This window comes from Larus michahellis, chromosome W, assembly GCF_964199755.1.
Source record: "Larus michahellis chromosome W, bLarMic1.1, whole genome shotgun sequence".
Taxonomy (NCBI): Eukaryota; Metazoa; Chordata; class Aves; order Charadriiformes; family Laridae; genus Larus; species Larus michahellis.
In genome coordinates this window covers 24,911,701-24,923,532 of record NC_133929.1, presented here as the reverse complement: position 1 = coordinate 24,923,532, position 11,832 = coordinate 24,911,701, and the positions used below count along the sequence as shown (strand labels likewise).

Genomic DNA, 11,832 nt, shown 5'->3' with positions numbered 1-11,832 from the left:
CAAAGGCAGTTTAACAGAACAGCAAAGGGAACAGGCAAACACCACCACCACCACCACCACCACCACCACCACCACCACGGATAGGGGAATATACAAACGCGATTACAGAACCGCCGCTCCCCGTCACTCGCCGACCGGCTGGACCCGGGACGCCCCAGCCCGCTTTTAAGCAGCAACTTCCTGCCCCCTCCCCCGGCAGCTCAGGGTGGGCGTGGCTCACATGGCATGGAATACCAGGAAAAGTTAACCCTATCCCCACCGGAACCAGGACAGTCCCCCATACCACAAAGGTTTTAACCATTTAGCTTGCTTGATTTCGGCACATGTTTCACAGTTGTGGATAACCTGCGCAATAGCGTCCATGGTTAAATCCACCCCTCGGTCACAGGCCCATTTATATGTTACATCCCTTCCTTGGTGACCTGAAGTGTCATGGGCCCACCGAGCTAAAAATAGTTCACCTCTATGTTCCCAGTCCAAATCCGTCTGGGAAATCTTAGCAGCCTGATCCACTTGCTGATTGTTTCGATGTGCCTCAGTGGCTCGACTCATGGGTATGTGGGCATCTACACGGCATACCTTCATGTCATGGTTTTGGCCAAATTGGCCAATGGCCGGCGACAGATGCTCCCCCCCAAACTCTCATACACGGAGAAGAGGAGGAGAGATAAAGAGAGATTTACAAGTTTAGAAGGAACTAAACTACTTTAATGAAATATTAATAATAAAATAAAAAAGGAAATAATGAAATAGATACAGTATATACAAAACCGTATCAAGCTCCCAGGATGATGTCACCAGCAGGCACTGGGGAAGTCCCAGACTGGAGTCAGCAACGGGTGGGAACTGGATTCCACAGCTGGAGTCAGGGACACACAGATCGGGATCAAAGGCAGATGAACAGACAGGGTCCTCCTCGGACGTCGGCCATCGAAGAAAGAGAGCTGACCCTTTGATCCCTCAGCTTTTATACTGAGCATGGGGCAGATGGGATGGAATACCCCTGTTGGTCAGTTTTGGGTCACCTGTCCTGTCCGCTCCTCCCTGCAGGTGGGACCCCTCTACGCTTTTCCACTTCTGACCCTCTAACGGGGCAAATAACGAAATTAGCTGACCTTGGTTGTTATAGCAATAAGTCTAAGCAAGACCCTCTCTGTGTACCATTCCTTGGCACTAATTGTAAACATTGGTCTTATCACTCTGAGAACAAACCGTTTTCGGCACAACATGCTGTTAATTTCAGAGAGTTAGAAGAGGCCTAGCTAAGAAATAAAATTCCTGAAAAGAAAGTTGGTTCTGTTTTAACCATCCCCACAGAACATTTGCCACCATCCATGAGTCAGTACAGAGACAGAGTATTGGCCACTTTTCTCACTCAGCAATGTCTAAGGCCAGCTGGATGGCTTTTACCTCTGCAAATTGACTCAATTCACCTTCTCTGACTCATCATGTAGGACTCCACACAGCAGCTTTCCACCTTCAATGCTTTTCTACAGTACAACAAGATCCATCCATGAATAGAGCACACTGTTTCTCATTATCTGAGAGTTCATTATATGGTGGGGCTTCCTCGGCACGAGTCACCACCTTCTCTGGTAGCATTCCAAAGTCTTTGCCTTCGGGCCAGTTTGTGATCACTGCCACGATTCCTGGATGATTGGGGTTTCCTATTTGAGCTCGCTGCGTGATTAAGGCAACCCACTTATCATGCCACTGATGCTACCTGGAGTGAGTAGAAGGAACTTTACCCTTGAACATCCAGCCCAGCACTGGTAATGGGGGCACCAGGAGGAGCTGTGCTTCCATACCAATTACCTCTGAAGCAGCTCTGACTCCTTCATATGCTGCCAAGATGTCTTTCTCAGCTGGAGTACAATTGGCCTTGGAGCCTTTGTTGCCTCCACTCCAGAATCCTAGGGGTCGACCTCGAGTCTCCCCTGGTGCTTTCTGCCAGAGGCTCCAGGTAGGCCCATTGTTCCCGGCTGCGGTGTAGAGCACATTTTTAATGTCCCATCCTGTTTGGACTGGTTCCAAGGGCTACTACATGCACAATCTCTTGTTTAATTTGCTCAAAGGCCTGTCGTTGCTCAGGACCCCACGTAAAATCATTTTTCTTTCGAGTCACTTCATAGAGAGGTTTCACAATCTGACTGTAACCTGGAATGTGCAGTCTCCAGAAACCCACAATGCCTAAGAAGGCTTGTGTTTCCTTTTTGTTAGTTGGTGGGGACATAGATTTATTTTGTTAATCACATCCATTGGGATCTGGCGACGACCATCTTGTCACTTAATTCCCAAGAACTGGATGTCTCATGCAGGTCCCTTGACCTTACCTCTTTTTATGGCAAAACCTGCTTTCAGAAGAATCTTGATTATTGTCTTACCTTTCTTGAAAACAACTTCTGCTGTATCACCCCACACAATGATGTCATCAATGTACTGCAGGTGTTCTGGAGCTCCACCCTTCTCCAGTGCAGTCTGGATCAGTCCATGGCAAATAGTAGGGCCGTGTGTTTCCACCCCTGGGGCAGTCGATTCCAGGTGTACTGGACGCCTCTCCAGGGGGAAGCAAACTGTGGCCTGCACTCTGCTGCTAAAGGAATAGAGAAGAATGCATTAGCAATGTCAATTGTAGCACACCACTTGGCTGCCTTGGACTCCAGTTCATATTGCAGTTCTAGCATGTCTGGCACAGCAGCACTCAGTGGGGGTGTGACTTCATTCAGGCCACGATAGTCTACAGTTAGCTGCCAGTCTCCATCAGACTTTCGCACTGGCCATATCGGGCTGTTAAAGGGGGAGCGAGTCTTGCTGATCACTCCTTGGGTCTCCAGCCAATGAATCAGGTTCTGGATGGGAATCAGGGATTCTTGGTTGGTGCGATACTGTCATCGATGCAATGTGTCAGAAGCTATTGGCACCTGCTGTTCTTTAACCCTCAGCAGTCCCACCACAGAAGGGTCATCTGAAAGGCCAGGTAAGGTAGACAGCTGTGTAATGTCCTCAGTCTCTGCAGCTGCTATACCAAAAGCCCACCTACACCCTTTTGGGTCTTTGAAATACCCTCTCTTGAGGTAGTCTATGCCAAGGATGCACGGAGCCTCTGGGCCAGTCACAATGGGGTGCTTCTCCCATTTATTCCCATTCAGGCTCACTTCAGCCTCCAGTACAGTCAGTTCTTGAGACCTGCCTGTCACTCCAGAAATAGAGACAGATTCTGTCCCTTTATGATTCGATGGCAATAGGGTACACTGTGCACCAGTGTCCACCAGGGCTTTATACTTTTGTGGCTCTAATGTGCCAGGCCATTGAATCCACACAGTCCAATAAACTCGGTTTTCCCTCTTCTTCTTACTGAGAAGGACCCCCTCTTGGATTTTCATTATAAGGGACAGGGGAACAAGCTGATTTCTTTTTCTGCTTTCTGATCACCAGGGCAACTTGTACCAGTTCCATTTGAGTTTGAATAGCAATAGTTCTTGTTGTCAAGGCTGGAGCAACTGGTGCCAGTGCAGGCAGCAGAGTAACTTTTACTGCACGCTGATGAGTGCCAGGATGGGCTGGAGCATAGCCTGCACTGGTGGTGGGGGTGGCTGGCATGGCCAATACTGCTAGGGCTGGTGGGGCCAATGCTGCAGCTTCCCACAGTACAAGCAGGGACAGAAGCATGGACAGTCCGCATTAGGGGGGTAGCTTGTGTCTGTGCCAGCTGTGAATTGGCCCATGGGACATGAGTAGCAGCAGCACATGTCACACAATACCCACTCCTGCAGCGATGTTTAACACAAAACCACCCCTACAACACATTCAGGAGCACCAGCAACAAAATCACAATCTTTTGAAAGTAACATTCATTTCCTAAGCAGCCCAAAAGGTTTCCATCCCCTAGCTCTTTGACATAAGCATTGAAGGGCAAGATAAACCTTTCCCAGGTGAAACCAAAAGTGTAATTAGTAATAGAATCCATCACATGATGCCCAAAACATGCAGGTACAGCCGTTATCCAAGTAATCATATTATACATCTGAATGCCAAACCATATAAAAATAGCATGTTTAAACCACCACATAAAAATACAAAGAGCACGTAAACCATGCAACATATTCAGCATGTTCAACAGCATTGTATCTATTAACTTCAAACAAAGCTCTCTAAAGGCATGATATAACATTTCACTTACGAACGACATTCCCTGAGCAAGCTGGAAGCACATACCCCACTGGTTACCAAGCAAAACATCAGTAAGTGCTACAGAGCACAGCAAACTGCAAAAGCCAAAAAAATCTTCAAAATATACAGCAAAAAAGGGAGCATGGCACAGATCAGATAAACTAATGTCGAGAACAGATGAGTCAATATCACAATCAGCAACTGTTAAGCATATAATAATTATAAGTTCCCTCTAATATGCTCTGACATTATCTCAAACCCTTCGAGCCCCATGTTGGGTACCAAAAAGGACTGTCGTGGTTTAACCTCAGCTGTAAACTAAGCACCACACAGCTGCTTGCTCATTGCCCCTGCAGTGGGATGGGGCAGAGGGGGGATAGGAAGGATAAAAGTGAGAAAATGCACGAGTTGAGAAAAAAACCAGTTCAATAATTTTAAAAAAAACCCAACAAACCAATGAAGAGAGAGGAAAATAACACCCAAGAAAAACAAGTGATGCAAAATAAAACAATTGCTTAACACCAACTGACTGATGCCCAGCCAGTCCCCGAGCAATGGCAGCCCCTGCCAACCTCCACCCCCCCCAAATTTTATTGCTGAGCACAATGTCATATAGTATGGAAAATCCCTTTGGTCGGTTGGGGTCAGCTACTATGAAGAAATTTAACTCTATCCCAGCCAAAACCAGTACATTCTCCACCTCTTATTCCATACCACGTGACATGCTTAGCAATAAAAAGCAGGGGGCAGAAGAAGGAAGGGGGGGATGTTCAAAGTTTAGCATTTGTATTCCCAAGTAACCATTACACGTGATGGAGCCCCACTTTCCTGGAGATGGCTAAACATCTGCCTGCCGATGGGAAGGAGTGTATAAATTCCTTATTTTGCTTTGCTTGCACATGCAGATTTTGTTTTCCCTATTAAACTGTCTTTATCTCAACCCACGAGTTTTCTCACTTTTACCGTTCCTATTCTCTCCCCATCCCACTGCGAGGGATGGGGGCGAGCGACTGTGTGGTGCTTTGCTGCCCAACGGAGTCAAACCATGGCAGTCAGCAACAGTTAAAACATCGGTGTATTATCAACACTGTTTTGGTCACAAATCCAAAACATAGCATCATATGAGCTACTATGAAGAAAATTAACTCTGTCCCAGCCAAAACCAGTACAACAGGCAATACAACCTCAATTTGGGAAAAATTAATTTAATTTATTGCCAATTAAAATATATTTCAGTGGTGAGAAAAAAAGACAGAAATGAAAACACCACCTTCCCTCTCCCACAGCTCTTTCCCAGGCTCAGTTTCACTTCTTCACTCCAGGCTCCTCTACCTTCCCCATCCCTGAGCAGTGCAGGAGTAGAGGTGGGAAATGTGGGGTTATGGTCAGTCCATAACAGTTTGTTTCTGCCTCTCCTTCCTTCTCACACTTTTCACTTTCTCTGGAGTGGATTCTCCACAGGCCACAGTTTCTTCAGGAAAGTCTGCTCCAGCATTGTCTCTCCACAGTCTGCTATTCCTTCAGGAAATATCCAACTACTCTGTCATGGGGTCTTCCACTGGCTGCAATGTTGTCGCGGGCAGAGTGATTAACTTCACTCCTAAGAGAGAAGTAGTGAAATATTTATTAACATAAAACAGTGATTTAACAAAGTTAGTAGTGAATGCAACAGTGGTTTATGAGATTCGATGCCAGGGTACACTTGATTATTTACTGCATAGAGGACAGGGTCAGACAGAGCTGTCAGGGAGACCCTCCTGTTGAGTCACGAGGCTCAGAAAGGACCCTCGTGCTTTCTAAACTCCTTCTCAGAGAGGAGTCTAGGTGCGGCTAGATCCAATCCCAGTCCCAGACTTGGCCAATGCTTTATGTCTAAAGGATTATATATGCACAATCAATCCTTTATATCACTTAGCTAAGATTTCAAAGTTTAGCATGCTATTAGTCACTTACGGAGAATCTGTTGTGGCAAGGAATCTCTCAGCCTCGAGGAGTAGAACCTTAAGCAAGCGTCCCCACTCAAGGGGAGATCCTGTCGTGCAGCCCCCTGCCATGCAGGAGAGCTCAAAGGGCTCTTGGGCTGTCCACTATTTATAGAGTAAGAGAATTGACCTATAGTCATATTCGCAAGGGAACAAAATACCTAGGTCCCCACTCCAAACAGTGTTTTGACTATGTTGCCAACCATCCCCCCAAAGTTCAAGTGCAACTCATAACAACTCCTGCTGATGGCCATGGCTTGAGCAGGAGCCAGAGGGAGAAAAGGGGAGAGCGCACCGCCACACTCCACCCTGTTACTATAGTCAATTCATCTTACCTTCACAGAGTGGTGGTACGGTCACCTCTTGCCTCTGTGCCATAAATAGTATACTAATAGTTTGTGTGCTTAGAGATTCACAGTAAGTAGACAGTAAAGCACTGCTATTTGTTATTAATTTGTATGTTTTGGGTGGTTGAAGTTGGGTTATTTGTTTGGTCAAGTACCAAACTTTTATATACAACATAACTATAAGCAACAAACATATTAAAATTAGAACTAGCAAGATCACAACTGGGTCAAGCATACAATTAAACAGTCCCGATGCTGTTCGTGACCATCCAAAAAGAGTGTCCCACCAATGGTGTTCTCCATCCTTCTTCACTCTTTCAAAGACACGGTGTATCTCTTCTGTATCATGCTGAACAGTGATTAGAGTTTTGTGTCCATTATTTCGAATTCATTCTAGCAGCTGACACAGGTCATCATGCTGTAGTAGTATCTTCAGCAATGTAAGATTCATTCCGATAGGGGTAGGCAACAAATCTCGAATCAATGTATAATTAGATTGTAGCGACTGATAAGACATAACAGGAGCTGAATAATTGAAGTCACATCCCATAATTTTAGTAAAATTGCAAACACAAACATTTGAGTGATTACTTGTATCTGCAGTAGCATTATCTACGAATATAGTATTACAAAGGGTTCTCATACAAACACATCCTTTTCCAACATATACAAGTACAGTTTCAGGATTTTCATCGAGGTGTATTTCAAAATGACAAACATTCTGTTCAGTGTCAAGACAAACGTCTTGGGCTTTGATGGTGTTACTCTCACAAATCAGTCCTTGTTCTTCTCGTACAATGCATGCATTAACATCAACAGTTTGCCATTTGTTCCCATTCCATTGGGCCCACGCTCTGTGTTCTAATGGATAGAGTATAGTTCCATTGTGATTTAATCCTAGTGCAATGATTGGGTATATGGTGTACACCGAAGCATTGCGTATTGTTAGGACAAAAGCTGTAGCCTTGTTGTTGATGGGGTTGTAAGTAAAATTGACTAAACACCACCAGGATTGGAATTCCCTTTCAAATTCAGTTGCATTATCCCAGATTACTTTTCGAATTTCAGTGGGTAAGGTACCTTCTTCACCTTCTCGTACAATTGCTGCTACCGTAGATTGCATCCACAGCTGAGCTTGGATACAAATAAGAGCTAGAGAAACATTGGTTTGGGCTACACCAAGTGCATCCACAATCAATTGGTGATCCCTCTTATTAATTCTTTCCCACTGAGGCAACACATCAGATAAGAGCCATTGGTTAGTTCCCAGTGCTAATAGGGAAGATCACAATGGGTGTATCAATTTATCAGTTTATTTGCAAGTACTTCAGCATCTATACTATTTAAGACTCCCAGTCCTGTCCCTATGATATCGGTCACATCTCTCCTTGTTCGTCTTGGAGAAGTGAGTGTTCGCCCATGTAACCATGCTAACCATTCTGCATAGGATGTACTCAGGAATGATGAACAGGCTGGTTTGATGGTAGAGATGTTAATTTGCATCACTAATTCTACTCATTTAAGAGACCATGGTGGATTAAATAACACTCGTTGTTGGCCTGTATTTTTGATCACATATGGTCCAATTTCAGAAATTTGTGGGGATAGAGTTTTCTCATCCTTTACGATCGGTGTGGATGTTGTCATATGAGGCTTGGTAATGTCAATTTTGAATTTAAATGATAGCCCCACACTATGGCGAGCCCAGAGACAGACTACAAAACCAGGTTGTACTAAGGTAAAATTGTACCAACAGTCCAATTTTTCAGAGGCGCACTGTTTTGTACCATTGATTATTGGGTTTGATACAGTGCTATACACTGAAATCTGAGATGATTTCTCATGGGTAGACCCATTGATCATCTGGCACCCTATTTGAATTCTTTTCCCTGACATTCCCTGAAGTCGGAGAACTCCATTAGTTCCATCTGTATCCCAGCTCCATTCGTTTTCTAAGTATACTTTGCTTCCATGCATGACCACAATGGAAAGATTTAAATCTCCCTTCCTAGAGTGTATTCCCATATTCCCGGTATACTTAACACGAGCTTGAGACCATGGCCACTCTAGAGTTCTTTGACCACAGGTTAGAAGCAGCATTGCTGAGGTTTGGAATATTAACACGAACACAGCATTTCCGTTTGCCATCCTGCAGGGTGCTGTAAGAGAAAGCAAAGACTTGTTTCGGTGGGGAGAGGCCGAACAGATTACCCCATTAACAAGAAGGAAAAATCCATCGTGCACTAATTCTGTGTTTTGCACCACTGCTATCAGTAGCTTCCCAGGCACGTGGGCCACGAGGTTTAGTTAAGGTCATAGGCACAGTACCTATGGCTGGTAAATTGACCATCACAGGCTGTCTTGGCTGTAATGTTGTCGGATATTCTTTTTCCTCATTGGATGGGGCACTGAGCTCAGTTTTTACAAAGAATGCTCAGCTTACAGGGCTTCCAGTGGGCCCATATCGATTATTTAATTGATGGACTACTTTGGAAAGTCTCCTATCCCATTGAGCCTCGTGTGGTTTGAGATTCTTTTTCAATAAGCCATTAGCTCTTTCTACCATCCCATGTGATTGAGGGTAGTATGGAGTATGGAATACTCATTTAATTCCCTCTTGTTTTGCCCAATTTTGTACTTCTTTACATGAAAAATGTGAGCCATTATCACTTTGGATAACATCAGGAGTAGGTAGATTTGAGAACCATAACGATAGTGCTAGGATTGTATTTTTCCATCAGCTCTCTGACACTTAGTGGCCATAAGCAAGCTGGAGATGACCTCCACTCCTGTGAGGATATATCGATATCCTGCAGAGGATGTGAATGGTCCAATATAATCAATTTGCCACATAGACCATTAAGTTTTCCCTTCATTGATATGTAGAGGTGGTGCTTTAGCAGGATTATCTGCCTGCAATCGCAGTCTACACTGGGGACATTGTGTAAGAATAGTTTCACAAGTTTTTCAGTTTATAGGCCAGCCTTTATTCTGTGCAGCAAAATAAAGTGATTCTTTACCTGTGATGCCTAAGTTTTGATGTAACTGTGAGAAATGCTCCTTATCCAATAACAATGGCTCAGGCAGTGAAGCACATTTTATTTAAACATTCCTGCAAGAGTGGGTGACCTAGCAAGTAGGCACACTCTCAGTTCTCGAAACACACCTTTTTATTTCCTAATCCCCAGCCGAGTTTTTCCCTCCCCTGTTTCCCATTGGTTAGGTACTCCAGGGTTCACAGTCTGTCCGAGGCACCTAAAATCCTTCCCGGATGTCTTGCCTCTGTTTACTTCTCTTTATGCTACACCTAAAGGGATTATCTGGCTAGTTTAGTTCCTTCCTTTTTGGTAAAATTGCTCAATGTCATTAGCCCTGGTTAAATGTTTGACTACCCTTCTAGACACTAATCCGGTAGGAATCAGTTTGTCCTTTTGTCTGTGTGATAAGAGATGTTCTACAAGCCTTTGCTGGAGCCTCTTTGTCTTAGTCATTCCCTTATCATGTCACCTCTGATGGAAATGGCTTTTCTCCTCTGCAAAAGCAATACCTGCCTTTCCTACAGTTCTACCTCAAACCAGGACAGCCTGCAATGGGTCCATTGCCAAACCAAGTGGAACCGGCTGTATCTGGCACAGGACAGCCCCTTACCTCTACTCACAGAGGCCACCCCTGTAGCTTCCCCCACTACCAAAACCTTGCCATGTACACCCAGTAAAGCACACAATTCATAGACTCTCTAAATTTTTTACGCATGAAACTAAGCAAACTTCACCAAGCTTTGTGTATCGAGGGCTGCAAAGGTTATTTCCCCCATTTTTTCAACACTGCTGAAAATCAGAGTTATGTAGGCCCTCTTCCACCACAGGAATATTATGGGGTGGACAGCATGATGCTTGAGGGGAAAAAGCAATTCTTTGCATAGCACACAGCTATTCAGGAGAAGGTGTTTGACTTGCACAAAGAACTGAGTTGCCATTGCCAGGAAGATGTAAACATTTTGAGGGAGGCCTGCAGACATTACAGGAATGAGGTTATGGTTATAACCCATTGCACATTCTATAAGAATGAGGGCAGTAAAAAAGGTGACAGTTTATTGCTGGATAGCTCTCTTTCAGTATACTACACTGGCCTCTACTTGCATGGCCACATACCAGTTTATGTTCCTTAAATCTAGTATGGTTGCACTCTTCCCTCCAGATGGCTGTCATCAAAGGAAAAAGATATATTCAACCTCCTCTATTCAATGGTTTATGTATGTGGCCGCAAAGTAAAATATTCAAATCCATATAGGCATTACAAGGTGGTGAATATCAAGTAGGATATTACTTCTTGGATGGCTATGCAATCATTGATGGGGCACCAACAGCTTTTGAACTGAATGGGTACTTTTTCCATGGCTGTATCCAATGCTACCATGAAAATGGCTGGAACCCTCTGGCGGGGGCCACCTTTGGATATTTGTACCACACAACACAACACAAGATGGACCACATAAAGAGACTGTGTTTTAACATCAGATGTATATGGGAGCATGAGTGGGTCACCATGAAAAAATCAGATGGGGAACTTGCAGAGTTCTTAGCCAGGATTGAACTGCCCATACTGCCAATCTCCAGAGATGCATTTTTTTGACAGCAGGACAAATGCCATTTGTCTGTATTGCAAAGCAGCCCCTGATGAAAAGATATGATACTACGAATTTATTAGCCTCTATCCCTTCATCAAAGAACCCCAAAACAATACTGTCTTGGGCAGTGCAAAAGTATTTTTTTTTTTTTATTTTTACACCCTGACAGCCTACTTTGGGACTGTCAAAGTAAAGGTGTACCTGCCTCATGGGCTCTTTTTCCCTGTGCTTTCCATGAAGGTAAACAGCAAGCTATCATTTCCCTTGTGCCACGCTTGTGCTGAAACCTGCCAGGCCCTCTGCACCCACAGTGATGAAGAAAGAGCCCTTGTGGGCACCTGGTGTTCCCTGGAACTGAACAAGGGTCTGGAAAAGGTTTACAGGGTTTCCTAAATCTATGAGGTTCAGTATTTTGAACAGAGAGGTAGCAGTCTTCCCAGATTATGTAAAACTCCACCTCCACCAGAAACAGGAAGCTTCAGGTTATCCAGACTAGTCCACAGATGATGACAAAAAGGCTATAAATATGTTGAAGATTACAGGAAGAAACAAGATGCCATTTTGTGGCCTGAACATAATTAAGAAAAACCCTGCCAAATGCCAAGTTGCAAAACTTTTTTTAAATTATCTCTGTGGAAAGTTTGGACAGAGATGCAATCTGCCCAAGACCACCATTGTGAGAGAACCAGACAAGTTGTATGGTTAC

At 44.3% G+C, this 11,832-nt stretch overlaps 1 pseudogene; it reads right to left on the bottom strand.

Moving 5' to 3' along the window:
• Nucleotides 1-5,682: 5,682 nt before the first annotated feature.
• On the bottom strand, nucleotides 5,683-8,524 carry LOC141735472 (uncharacterized; annotated as a pseudogene).
• Nucleotides 8,525-11,832: the final 3,308 nt, after the last annotated feature.